The sequence below is a fragment of the Mus caroli genome, unplaced genomic scaffold, assembly GCF_978045245.1.
Source record: "Mus caroli unplaced genomic scaffold, Mus_caroli_1 scaffold_9, whole genome shotgun sequence".
NCBI classification, from domain to species: domain Eukaryota; kingdom Metazoa; phylum Chordata; class Mammalia; order Rodentia; family Muridae; genus Mus; species Mus caroli.
The window spans coordinates 124,877,957-124,890,076 of NW_028227264.1; the positions used below are offsets into that span (position 1 = coordinate 124,877,957).

The 12,120-nt window shown below is 41.8% G+C and overlaps 1 protein-coding gene across 11 annotated transcripts in view; it reads right to left on the minus strand.

Moving 5' to 3' along the window:
* The window catches only part of Slc16a7 (solute carrier family 16 member 7), a 164,965-nt gene that overhangs the window by 74,997 nt on the left and 77,848 nt on the right, over positions 1-12,120 (minus strand). Inside the window, exon 1 of one of the 11 annotated variants that reach the window (XM_021174685.3) lies at positions 34-192. The exons of the other annotated variants lie outside the window; for them this stretch is intronic. The gene's annotated coding sequence lies outside the window, so the exon portion shown is untranslated. Of the gene's footprint in view, positions 1-33; positions 193-12,120 lie in introns of those variants that run through there. 11 annotated transcript variants of the gene reach the window in all.

The following is a 12,120-nucleotide window of genomic DNA, read 5'->3' on the forward strand; positions in this document are numbered from 1 at the left end:
GAGTCGACTGAAAGTGTCTGGGAGGAACAGTACCATTCGAGGAGGATTAAAGTATCACAACGGAGTGAGTCAGCCGGGCCAGAGACATGGGACACAGGGTCTTCCTTGTCACCAGGATGAGCCTCTTGGGTCTACTGACTCCTCTAGCCGCCCGACAGCGGACTCCCCTGTGACCCATTGTTCCGTTCAGAGTCTTGGGCACCTTTTGCATTTATGACACGCATCTTTGTCACTCAGTGCTTTGCCAGCTACTGTCACAGGACTCCACAGTCTCTGCTGCCTCCTCTTTTGTGTCATAATGTTAGGCCCATGAGGGAATCAGACTGCTTGCTACTTGAGCATTGGCTGGAAATAATATTCTCATCTTGATAGGTTCTTGTACATTCCTTAGACAACACCCATAAAAAGCATAGAGTAAGATGGTACTTATAAAATGTTTAGTAAAAATCAAGATACCAATCTGTGTCCAAAGGAATATTTTTTAAAAAAATAATACCATTGGGGGATCCCAGAGAATGAAGCATCAACCAAAGGGCATACAGGGGCTAGACCAGGTCACCCTACCCCACATATATGTAGCAGATATGAAGCTTGGTCTTCGTGCAGGTTCCCCAACACCTGGAGCAAGGGATACCCTGACTCTGTTGCCTGCCTGTGGATCTTGTTCCCCTAACTGGTCTGCCTTGTCTAGTCTCAGTGGGAGAGGATGTACCTAGTGCTACAGTGACTTGAGGTGCCATGGTAGGTTGGCACCCAGGGACGACCTCCCCCTTCTCAGAATTAAAGGGGAAGGGTGGGATAGAGGGACCATTTGAGGGGGAGACTTAGATGCAACTATGATCGTGATGTAAAGTGGATTTTATTAATTAATTACTGGAAAAATGCCATAGTGTCCCTACAGTTTATAACGCTAAAGTGAGGCGTGTAAGAAAACTACTTTCTCAAAGTCACTGAGTGTAGTAAAACTATTATGCATAATATACTACAAAATACTTTAAGCTAATGTAACATGCTTACTTAATTATTCTTCTTTGTTTGTTTAAAAACAATCCTTTGTTGTATGTATAACTTCACCATTTATTAAAGAAGAGAGACAATTTGCATACTGAGATCAATGTGACTATTTTTGCATTAAGAACTAAGTCTAGGCTGAAGATTTGGTACTGCAGGGCATAGAGCAGGATGTAAGGGGAAAGAAAAGTGGGCAGGATCAGGTATGGGGAGAGACAAGATCCCCAGAAGGCCAGGAGAATGAATGGAAATATGCATCTGTGGGGGGTGGGATGGGGGAAACATCTAGAAAGTCCCAGAGTCCTGGGGTGGGGGAGGCTTCCAGGACTCAACTGGGGTGACCTTAGCAGAAATGCCCAACAGTGAGGAGGCTGAACCTAAGGAGACCACGTCCAGTAGGCAGACAGCACCCCCAGTAAAGGTATGGGGTTACCAACCCACCAACAATATTTTTGACCCAGACTAGTTTCTGTCTAAAAAAAAATTCAGGACAAAATGAAGCCGAGACTGAAGCAAAGGCCCTCCAGTGACCTGCCCAACTTGAGATCCATCCCATAGGTGGGCACCAAACCCTGACACTATTACTGATGCTATGTTGTGCTTACAGACAGGAGCCTGGCATGGCTGTCCTCTGAGAGGCTCTACCAGCAGCTGACTGAGACAGATGCAGATACTTACAGCCAACCATTGGACTGAGGTCAGGGATCCTCTGGAAGGATCAGAGGAGCTGAAGGGGATGGCAACCCCATAGGAAGACCAACAGTGTCAACTAACCTGGACCCCTGGAAGCTCACAGAGAGTGAACCGCCAACCACAGAGCATCAATGGGCTGGTTGGAGCCATCTAGCACATGTGTAGCAAAGGGCTGCCTTGTTGGCCCTCAGTGGGAAAGGAAATGCCTGACCCTGCAGAGACTTAGTCTCTTTTGACTTTCAAAAGTCTTCTTAAAAATAGTTTTAATTAGTCAAATATGATCATAAAGTAAAATAAAGCGATCAGAAGATAAACATGTGTCCAAATGAGAAGTATCTCTGTGTTGGTCTATATTACTTTTCGGTTTAGTTATGCCTAAATGAATTAATACTCTTTAATAAGTATAAAGACGTTAAGGTTATACCTAGTGAAGACAAGCACACAAACAAGGATACGTAGATAGCATTAGATGATGTGCATCTGACTGTATAAATAATATTTAATGCTACCTGTCACAGCGTGAGTAAGCTTTTCCCCTATTATTTGGTAGCTATAGCCCCCATTTTGTAGACATCGAAGTAAAGTGAAGGGCTTAAATATTTTGCTCTAAGCCTCAATATATTCCTGCAGGATATAGCTCTCTTTAGAGTGAGGCAGCTAGAGAATTAGAAGCAGTGAGCCCTCTGCTGTCTGCATCTTGGCTCCACTGTCTCCCTCTGGCTGTCATTTCTCTGTTAGTTACCTGGGGTGCTGGGCCTCCAGCAGTGCAGAGATATGCTCCTCCATCGAGTTAAAGAAAGAATCATTTTATGATTTCCAAAACAGGCAGAGGAAATGAAACCGAGAGTCCTTTTCTGAGTATGTAGGGACTTGTAATATTTAGTCAGGACTGTGATAGAGACCTGTTAAAGGGGGTGACTGAGGGATTTGTGGGAACCTAACGATCTGCTGCCCTTTCTCCACTACAGATGTTCTTCAGAGTACAGTGAGACTTCATCTCATCGACCTACTATAAGTACCACATTGCAAACCCTTGCATAGAGCATCATCGCTGAGCAGCACATATCTGGTAGAGCAGATTGCTCATTCTATGACAGGGTTTTGCCACCAGGAGCTGTGAGACTCACCAGCACTGATTAGCACTCACACTACAAATCTAGAAATCTAGAAACAGTTTAGTGTTGGAAATCCACTTTACACTGAATGAGCTCTAATTTTACATTATCAAAATCAAAAGACAACAAGAAGAAAAGTATAAGTCGTCGAACCTCACAACACGAGAGCATGGTTTATACATTAATAAATCACTCCAGTTGTGACCTTATGTTCCGGTAAAGATTCACACTTCTGCACTCATCCCTGCTGTATTTCTTGTAGGCAGAGTATAGTTCTCACCTACAGACTTCAAGTGTGGCCATGTGTTTTCTTCCTGCGCCATGGAATATAAGTCAGTGTGGTATAGGCCCCAACCAAAAGTAAGATTGAAAATGTGTTGGCAACCTTCCAAGATGACATCAGGCTTCATTAGCCTGGATTCCTGAAAAGATAATCATTCCTAAAAGTCAGCCAAGTCCAACTGTAGTCAGAGACAATGCTGACAGTCAACCTCCAGGAGGCAAGAAAGAGAAGCAAATGCTTGTGTTGGGTGAGGGCAAAGGCACTGGAATGGCTTTATAGAACAATCTGAGGCTGGATACAGAAAACAAAGCCTGATTTGTGCAATCAGCTGGTGGGAGGTGGGCAGCAAGCAAGGAGACGCTTTCAGAGAAAGTTAGGAAAATGGCATCTTACTTTAGCAAGTCAAAAATATCTGGTAAACGCTTTCTCCTGTGATGTCCTGGAAAGGTATCTGAGTCTCCAGGAGAGAGGTCAGGAGATGAGATGGTGGCAGCTCCAGTTGTAATTAATTGGATTGATCAGTTACTTCGAGAACCTGAAGCACCTTAACGTATTCAGCTGGCCTGACAGCAGATGTAAAAGGGAAGCAGACGAGCTGGCACAATCATGGTACCACCGACCTTACTGCTGGGCAGGACCTCCCAAGCCCCTCAGCAAACACAGTTTGGGAAAGACTCAGTTCTGTTATACTGTTTTTAAGTCCTATGTATCCTTTACTAGATCTCATAAGAATACAGAGGAGCATTCTTGAGTGACCACTGTCTACAAAGGGACACCGTCGTCACCATCTATTACACAGAGGCTTTCATTTGCTTTGTTTGAAGGGGGTTGTTTTGTCTCTCAGGCTGCTGACTCCCAACTCTCTCTGTGGCTGAGGATGTCCCTGCACTTATGATTCTCCTAATTAAACCTCCTGAGTGTTAGAATTGCAGCCATGGCCCACCACCACACCCTTTGTGTTTGTGTTTGTGTTTGTATGTTTGTTTACATTTTGGTGGGTAGGCCAAACCTGGGATTTCCCATATCCTTGGAGGCAAGAAACCGAGCAAATTCTAACTCTAGCCTTGGGTTATAGTTTATGTTTTTTGGTTTGGTTTGCATTATTATGCAAGAAACTTCCATGTTTCACTTGAACGAATCTATTTACAGCTTTTCTTTGTAATATCAGAATCGCCATCCTTATGACTTTTATAGTTTGAGGCTACTTGTACATCTACAATAAGAAATACTGACCACATAACTAAAGCTCTGAGAGAACAGAGATGATGGTACACACAGCTCCTTCAGTGACCAACAGGATGGTAGCTTGCATGGTGGAGACTGCTCCATGCTGGACAAAGGGATGGTTAAAGACCCACTTGGTATGTAACTAAGAGACCTGAAATCTCATCATCTTACTCAAAATGGCATGCAAGAATTTTCCTCTTTTTTTTTTAAAAAAAAAATCAAATGTTTGGAGCAAAGCTGTAGGTAATTGGAACTACAGAAAGTGAAATTACAGATACAGGAAGCTATTGCTACTCTTTAACCTTGTATTAAGGCTAAGTTAAATCACAAGCAAGATTACAAAGCCAGGGAAAACATCAAAATGTACACCTGGTTTTGGCACCCTTTAAATTTTCCATCGGCTTAAGGAAATTTCATTATTCTACTTATTATATTAATAAAATAAAGTGTATTACTTTTAGTGGGCAACATGAAATATTGATGTGCCTAAACATTGCTAAATGGTTGAACTAATGTCTTTGACCTGTCTATTATTTGACAAATGCTATTATGTTGTGAGAACACCTAACCATTTTTGTTTGTTTACAAAAAACAGGAGGAGAAAATGGAGACCACCCCCCACCACTACCCAGTGTGTCACCCCTTCTGATGTGAGAAACTGAAATGTCATCAAGTTAAATGTTTGCAGAGTGGAGCTCATCAAACAGAACTGGCATTCTTAGAACTATGTGTATTAGATAGAACTAAGTGTATTGATAATCTTCATTGTCCCTTGACTGGACTTAGAGTGACTGTGGAGACACACTTCTGGGTGTGTCTGTGAAGGTGTCTCCAGAAGACCCAATAGAGGGCTGAAGATTGCGTGTGTACAGGCATCACCATCACACAGGCTGGGTCTGGGAATGATTATAAGGAAATAAAGGAAGAAATGGAGCAGAACACCAGCATTTCATCCTTTGTCCCCTGACAACAGACACAATGTGACCAGACACCTGACACATTCCTGCCGCCAGACCTTGCCAGAAGTGACAGGTTGTACTCTAGCCAGGAGCCAAAATATACCCTCCATTCCTTAAGTTACCCTTGTGAGACTTTTTAATTCAACCAATCGCCAAAAGCAAGCCATGCGGAATGGTGATTTGCACCATCTAGAATCACGGGACTTAAGGGGCTCTGAAGAGGAGCTAGCACACATGCTAGCAGATGTGGAACCGGACTCGCTGGAAAGCAACAGGAAGCACCAGAAACAGAAACAGTCAAAAGACTGGCCTGACTCTAACAGGCAGTGATTTGAAAAGTGATTTGCAAAATTGGACCACAATGTGAAAGTTCAATGCCCACATTAGGGCAGACCTTAATAATGTGTCTTTTAGGTGGTGACAGTTACACTGTATCCTTCCTCATCTGTAAAATGATAGGCTGAGAGGAAACGTTCCCAGGATCCCTTTGAGTTCCCCTAGTTTCAATCTATCACAGAGAAGCAATCTTCTTTGGCAGGCTTCCTCGGTGTGAAATATAAATTTCTTCCCCAACCTGAGAAATGCTACTGGTGCTCAAAACTAAATAGCAAACATATATAATATTTGAACAATTTCCCCAAGATTCAAAACAACTGGTTTCAATGAGGGAAAGTGTGTTTTGAGGAATGATTGAGAAGAGTCCCATTCCCCACGCAGACACAGCCCGCCTTGGGCGGTTGAGGCCCCGTGCTCCCGAGGCTGCGCAGTTAAGGCCCCGTGCTCCCGAGGCTGTGCAGTTAAGGCCCCGTGCTCCCGAGGCTGCGTCTTCCTTCTTGAAAAGAGTACTCAGAGTTCTGTTCCATTCCCAAATCACAACTGAGTCTCCATAAAAAGCTATCTTACAGGATCCTCAGAGGGCCTGATATATGAGGGAGTCGTTTTCATTAATCAAGATCAAAATGGAGAAATATATTTTCAGGCTATTTAGAAGAAAACACTCATGTAAAACTGAGACAGTTTGGCTCAGTGCTGCAAATCAATCACACGGAGATATTTCTGAGGATAAAATGAAAACAGCAGCAGGCATGCTAAGTCTACATAGTCACTGTGTGAGAGCACTACCTACCGTCTCTGCTCGCAAACTAGGCCATCTCATACAGTTGTCTCTATCCAAATGATTGAGACACTGTCAGAAGCATGCACTGGACAAACGACAATCATCTTAATCACATCCTGTTGAATTTAAAAACTCATGTAAAATAGCATTTAAACAGTTGCTAAAATATTGGAGAGGTTGTGAAACATGCATAACCTTTATGATACCACATTGGTGGGAAGTAATAATTACAAACATTACTACAAAGGGTTAGTAAAACCACATTTTATGGAATCCTCAGGATTCCTGCCATACACACTATCTAAGGACGTCTCACACCCACATACCCCTAAATTCAGAGCTTTAAACACTGGTATTTAGAGTCCAGTGATCACTGGAGATTGAATCAGGACTTTCTTTTTTTATTAGATATTTTCTTTATATACATTTCAAATTTCAAATGCTATCCTCAAAGTTCCCTATACCCTCCCAGGAAGACAGAGAGATAACCATCCGGTGCCCTTGGCCTCACTCCGTGGTGCTGTAATTTTATGTCATGGAAGGATGGATATCATCAGATTCCACTGCCTTGACCCAGGGCTTACCAACTTCTAGTGTTTAAAAAGGATTCACTGTTCTTTATAAGTCACCCAGACTCGGGTATGTTGTGATAGAATTAAAAAATGAGAGACCAACACAGTTTTACTGAGTTGGGAGCAGAGTTAGGTAAACATTGTTAACTACCATTACGTGTTACACTAGGGTAGGAATGGAGGCAGTAAATACCAGTAGCCTGGGTCCAGAAAGAAAGAGAAAGTATTACATCATGATATATGGAGTTAGGGGTTGGAGAGAAATTAAAGTGAATGGTCACAACCCCGTTATCATGGAGCCTGGGAAATTCTACTCTGTCTTTTATTTTATCAGTGAGGGGAAAAAATGGTGTAGTGTGTATCTTAGAAAACAATCCCCAGGATAAGGGGAAAATGCCAGAGACAGAGGCTATGACAAGCCACTTAGACTGTTCTGCAGTCATGGCCTAAGCGGTTGCTCGCTGGTAGAGCATTTGCTGTCCTCAACTGTGGTGTTTTAGGAAAGACAAGAACTTCAGTCACCTTGGGGAGAGGTGGACAGAGGCCGGATCTGGGAGCCATTAAGGGATTTGAAGCATACCTATCCTTGAGAAGTGGATTCTGGAGTGCAGTGGGAAGCAGAGGAGCTAAGCAAACGACAAGGCGTTTGAAGATTAGGGAATTCATGAAATCTTTCATTGACAGAAGGTTTAACTTAGAATGAGATCCAGTCAGTAGCAACTTTAAAAACCACACTGGCGTTCATAACGAGCATTTAAGTCTAGACTTAAAGATCACCCCCCAAAATCTACTGTTATGTGTCCCCAAATATTTCAAGCATTTGGTCTTATTATTTCCAACAGGGCCCTGGCCTGCAGTTTAATAATCTGTGGACCTATCCACTTTCACACACTTTCTAAGTGTATGCTTTTATTAGAAAGCACACTGTAGCCCACAAAAACAAAAATGGAATTTCTTAAACTCATCTAAGTTTTCATTTGCAAATTCAAAAGGTAAGAAATCACAATTCTTTATTAAACACTTCTAATATGAGAAAAATGCTAGTCACTCATAAATATAGGAGTATATACAGCACTTGTCTAGCCTGAACAAAGCCCTTGGTTTGATGTCCTCATACACCATGCAGACTGGACATGATAGTGCATCTCAGGAAACCCAGAACTTTGGAGTAGAGGCATGAAAGCCAGAAGTTCAGGGTCATCCTCGAGTACACAGTGCAAGGCCAGGGTCGGCTACATATCACCTGCTCTCACAAAGAAAGTTGAGGGGAACAGATGGAAAAGGAAGGGAAGGGAGGGGAAGGGAAGAGAAGAAAAGGGAAGGGAAGGGGCAAGAAAAAGAGGAAGAAAGGGGGATAGGAAGGCAAGTACACAATCATAAATTAACTTTAATGTGGCATATTTTCCAAGGAAAAAGAAAAGAGTGATTTCTTGTGTTTTTACTTTACAGAAATTACACTTAGTAAGGTTGTGCCTAATTGTCTATAATTGTCTTAAAGTACATTACTGGATTTGGATAAATAACAACAAATCTCTGATAACTACTAAATAGCCTTTAATGAGTAATATTTCACTGTTATACAATGAAAAAGTTAGGAGTTACTCCATATTGTTTTAAAAAGGAAAAGAAAGAAAATTATGTCAATATACTACAAAAACCTGAAACTGTGCTTTTTTTCCCCATAGAAAATCGAATTTAAAGACAATAGTTTATTCAAACTGCACATGTCCTCAATAGAAAAGAAATTTAAGTTTTTCATTCAATTAGCAAAAGAGCATAGTAAAACACGTTTAGTAAAACATAGTTAAAACAAAGCAAACTGTTTTTACCCAGAAGCAAACTGTCAGCCACTGACACTGAGAACACCCATCTGCACAGCACCTCTGCGGTCAGCTGGACGTTTGTGGCCTCATGATTTCAAAGACAGGAATGCCATGAGCCATCACTTATCCAAGAGACACTTGGGTACACACACCAGTGCCTTGGTAGATTTCTTGACAATTTGCCCAATGGTCAATCAATCAGCAGGGAAGATATCTTAGGTTCTGAACAGCATATGGGCGGAAGGGTTGAATGAATATTTACCCTGTGTTGTAATTTGACTTGATGTACATACACAGTAGGAAATATCATTCAGGGTGCAAAGTATATAGTAGCCTTGATACACACTTAATAAGTTGGAGAGTTAGAAAAAGCCAATGAAAGGTTATATCCTTTGTATACAATGAAAACCTTTGCCCTTTTGACACAGGTTATATACTTTGTATATGATGAGAACTTTAGAACTTCTACTTTGTATAGGGCTGACTTTCACTTGTTAGTTTGTGTTAAGTCAAGAATAATTTGTTCACTTGTGACTCCTACTCGAATGTCACTGCGTGGAGTCTCTTGTTCATTCAGATGGTGATGCTATCGTGGTGGATTGGAAGCAGGCTGCCCATCCTCCTTTCCTACATTGCTCTCCTTAAATCCTTTCCTTTGCTTTCCTATTAACTCTGTTGCTTGGCCATGCGATTTCGTTTATAAGTTTACTGGAGCTGCGGTAACATAGCTCCACAAACTGTGTAGCTTCAACAACGTAAAATGATTTTCTCCCATATCCAGAACCTGGGAACCCAGGTCAGGTTGTCAGTGTGGAAGTATTCTGGTAAGAGCTGTCTCCCTGTGGGCTCATCTATCTTCCATGACTCTAGAAAGGACTAATGGGGGTCACGACATCTAGACTCCTTAATGAGAGCATTATTGTCACCAGACCAGTCTTCGAGATTTAATCTCCTTCAAAAAGCTTCAAGTACCACCATTTAGGGCTCTAGAGATGTCAGCACAAATTGGGAGAACATGAATATTCAGTTCATAACAGTGTCACCAATGAATGAGTCAATAGTTGATATGAATCAAGAAGGTCTTGGGAAGAATTTGTGAAGTTGAGTCTGCTTTCACTTACGAGGTCTCAAAGGTCTCTTCTGATCCTCGTCACTACAACCTGCAAAGGACTTTCATTTCACCTATCAGAAAATGAAAGGTCTGAGACTGGTCCCACAATCATCCTTGCTGACCCTGGCTTATTATGGTCTGAGCAAATAGTTCATGTTTAGGTATGAGAAAGCACTCCTGCTTTCTGAGAAAATTATAACTTTCTATTTCCAGACATTTCCAACCCCGTAGTGTGCTTGAGTTCTCTTCTGTCCTGTCACATGCAAGTCTGGTTTAGGATCTCTCTAAGCCATATCATTCGCTGTCAGATATGACCCCTGTGCGAGCTGCTGGGTACCAGTCCAGATCCTAACTGATTGGATTATTGTCCTGACATTTTGGTAACGGGAACACAGCTCCCTAGCTTTATGTCTGCCATTCTCCCCCCTTTTCCTGGCCTTTGCACAAGATATCTCTCACTGTAGTAACTGATAACAGAACAAGTGGCTTTACCTTCACCTAAGCAGACCGATCAGCAGCAGAGATAATCTTGGTGCCCTGACATCAGCTATCAACAGAGCTCTGAAGAGCTGTTCATCTCACCACCAGACCGCATCACTCCCAGGACAACACTAGCTCATATATTATCCGAGCTCCTCACACACAGTGATGTGAATTCCTGGTCACCTTGGATGGTTCTATCAGTAAAGTTCTGCCACACAAAGGAAGCCTCCAGTCTATGATTTCATTTACGAGACTTATTAAACCAGCCCTTCCTAGAAGAAGGTGTGTTGGTGGTACTAAGCATATGGCTATGGAATTCATCTATTTATTGTGTGTACAGTTGCTTGGGAGAGAACAACAAAGTTAAAACATATTATAAGTCTCTGTAGGAATGTGTCTCAGCTGGAGATGACTGAACCACCAGAGACAGAAAATAGTTTTATTGCAGTGGTTCTCACCCTTCCTAATGCTGTGACCCTTTAACATAGTTCCTCATGGTATGGTGACCCCCAATCATAAAATTATTTTCATTGCTAATCATAACTGTAGTCTTGTAGATGGTGTAAATATCTGATACGGAAGGTATTTGATAATGCAATCTCATGTGAAAGACTCAATTGGCCCCACAGGTTGAGAAAGCACTGCCTTCATGGCTTATTTCTTAGTTCTGCAACTCATACTTCAGTGCATAGGATAAAAGTTACCTAAGTAGATGGGACGAGTGTCTAAGCTCTAGAACACATGCCACAGGGGCATAATTTTCTTATCCAACCCTGGTTGAGGCAAGCCGGTCTTCTATAATATCTGTAGAGTAGTGTAACTACCCAGGCCCAGTGGCTCACAACTGCAGTTTGCATGAGTCTTAAATGCCAAACGTGATTTACTAAGATGAAGAGATTAAAGAAAAGAAACTAAAGGAATTATCTCTCAAGGTTCTTGTAAGAGAGGCAAAGAGGCACCCTCGTGAAGGTACTCAACACTAGTGTCCAGTAAACATTACCACACGTCAGTAGAGATTCAAGCCACTTGGAGAGACTAACACACTGAAATTCAGGTAGCTTAAATTTTTAAAAAAGCTATCTAACATCATATTGAGTGATTTATTACTACCTTTGCTCTTTTTCTTGAAGCATTTATTGTAAGAAAGGTATTCAGTATGTCTATGGTTTTAGAATATATCAAGGAGAAAAGGATGTATTAAATATTGATGCAAATTATCTGCTAACAGAAACTAATCACACTAGGGATTAAAGTGAAAGAAATTCTATGTACTGGTGTTACGGTTCAGACCTTGAGATCCCCCAATGCTTCACGTGTGGAAAGTTTAGTTTCCAGGTAGGGAAGATGGGAAGATTGTGGAACTGTTGGAGCTGGGGTCTAATAGAAGAACTCTAAGTTACTGACAACAGCTTAAAGAGCTGGGGTCTAATAGAAGAACTCTCAGTTACTGACAACAGCCTAAAGAAGATCCTGCAAACCAACCATTTGCTTTCTCTCTCCCTCTCTGCCCTTTCCTCTACCCACCTACCCCACTTTCTGCTTTCTGGGGAAAAAATGGAATTTTCTCCACAATGCTTCATGCAATAATTTTCCACTTTAACTGAAGCCAAGAGAATTGGTACAAAGAAACCATGAACTGAAACTTGTAAAGCCACTTGTCAAAAGGAGTCTTTCCTACTCTGAGTAGTTTATGTCAGTGAAGCAACCTACTGTATGCATGGTGTAT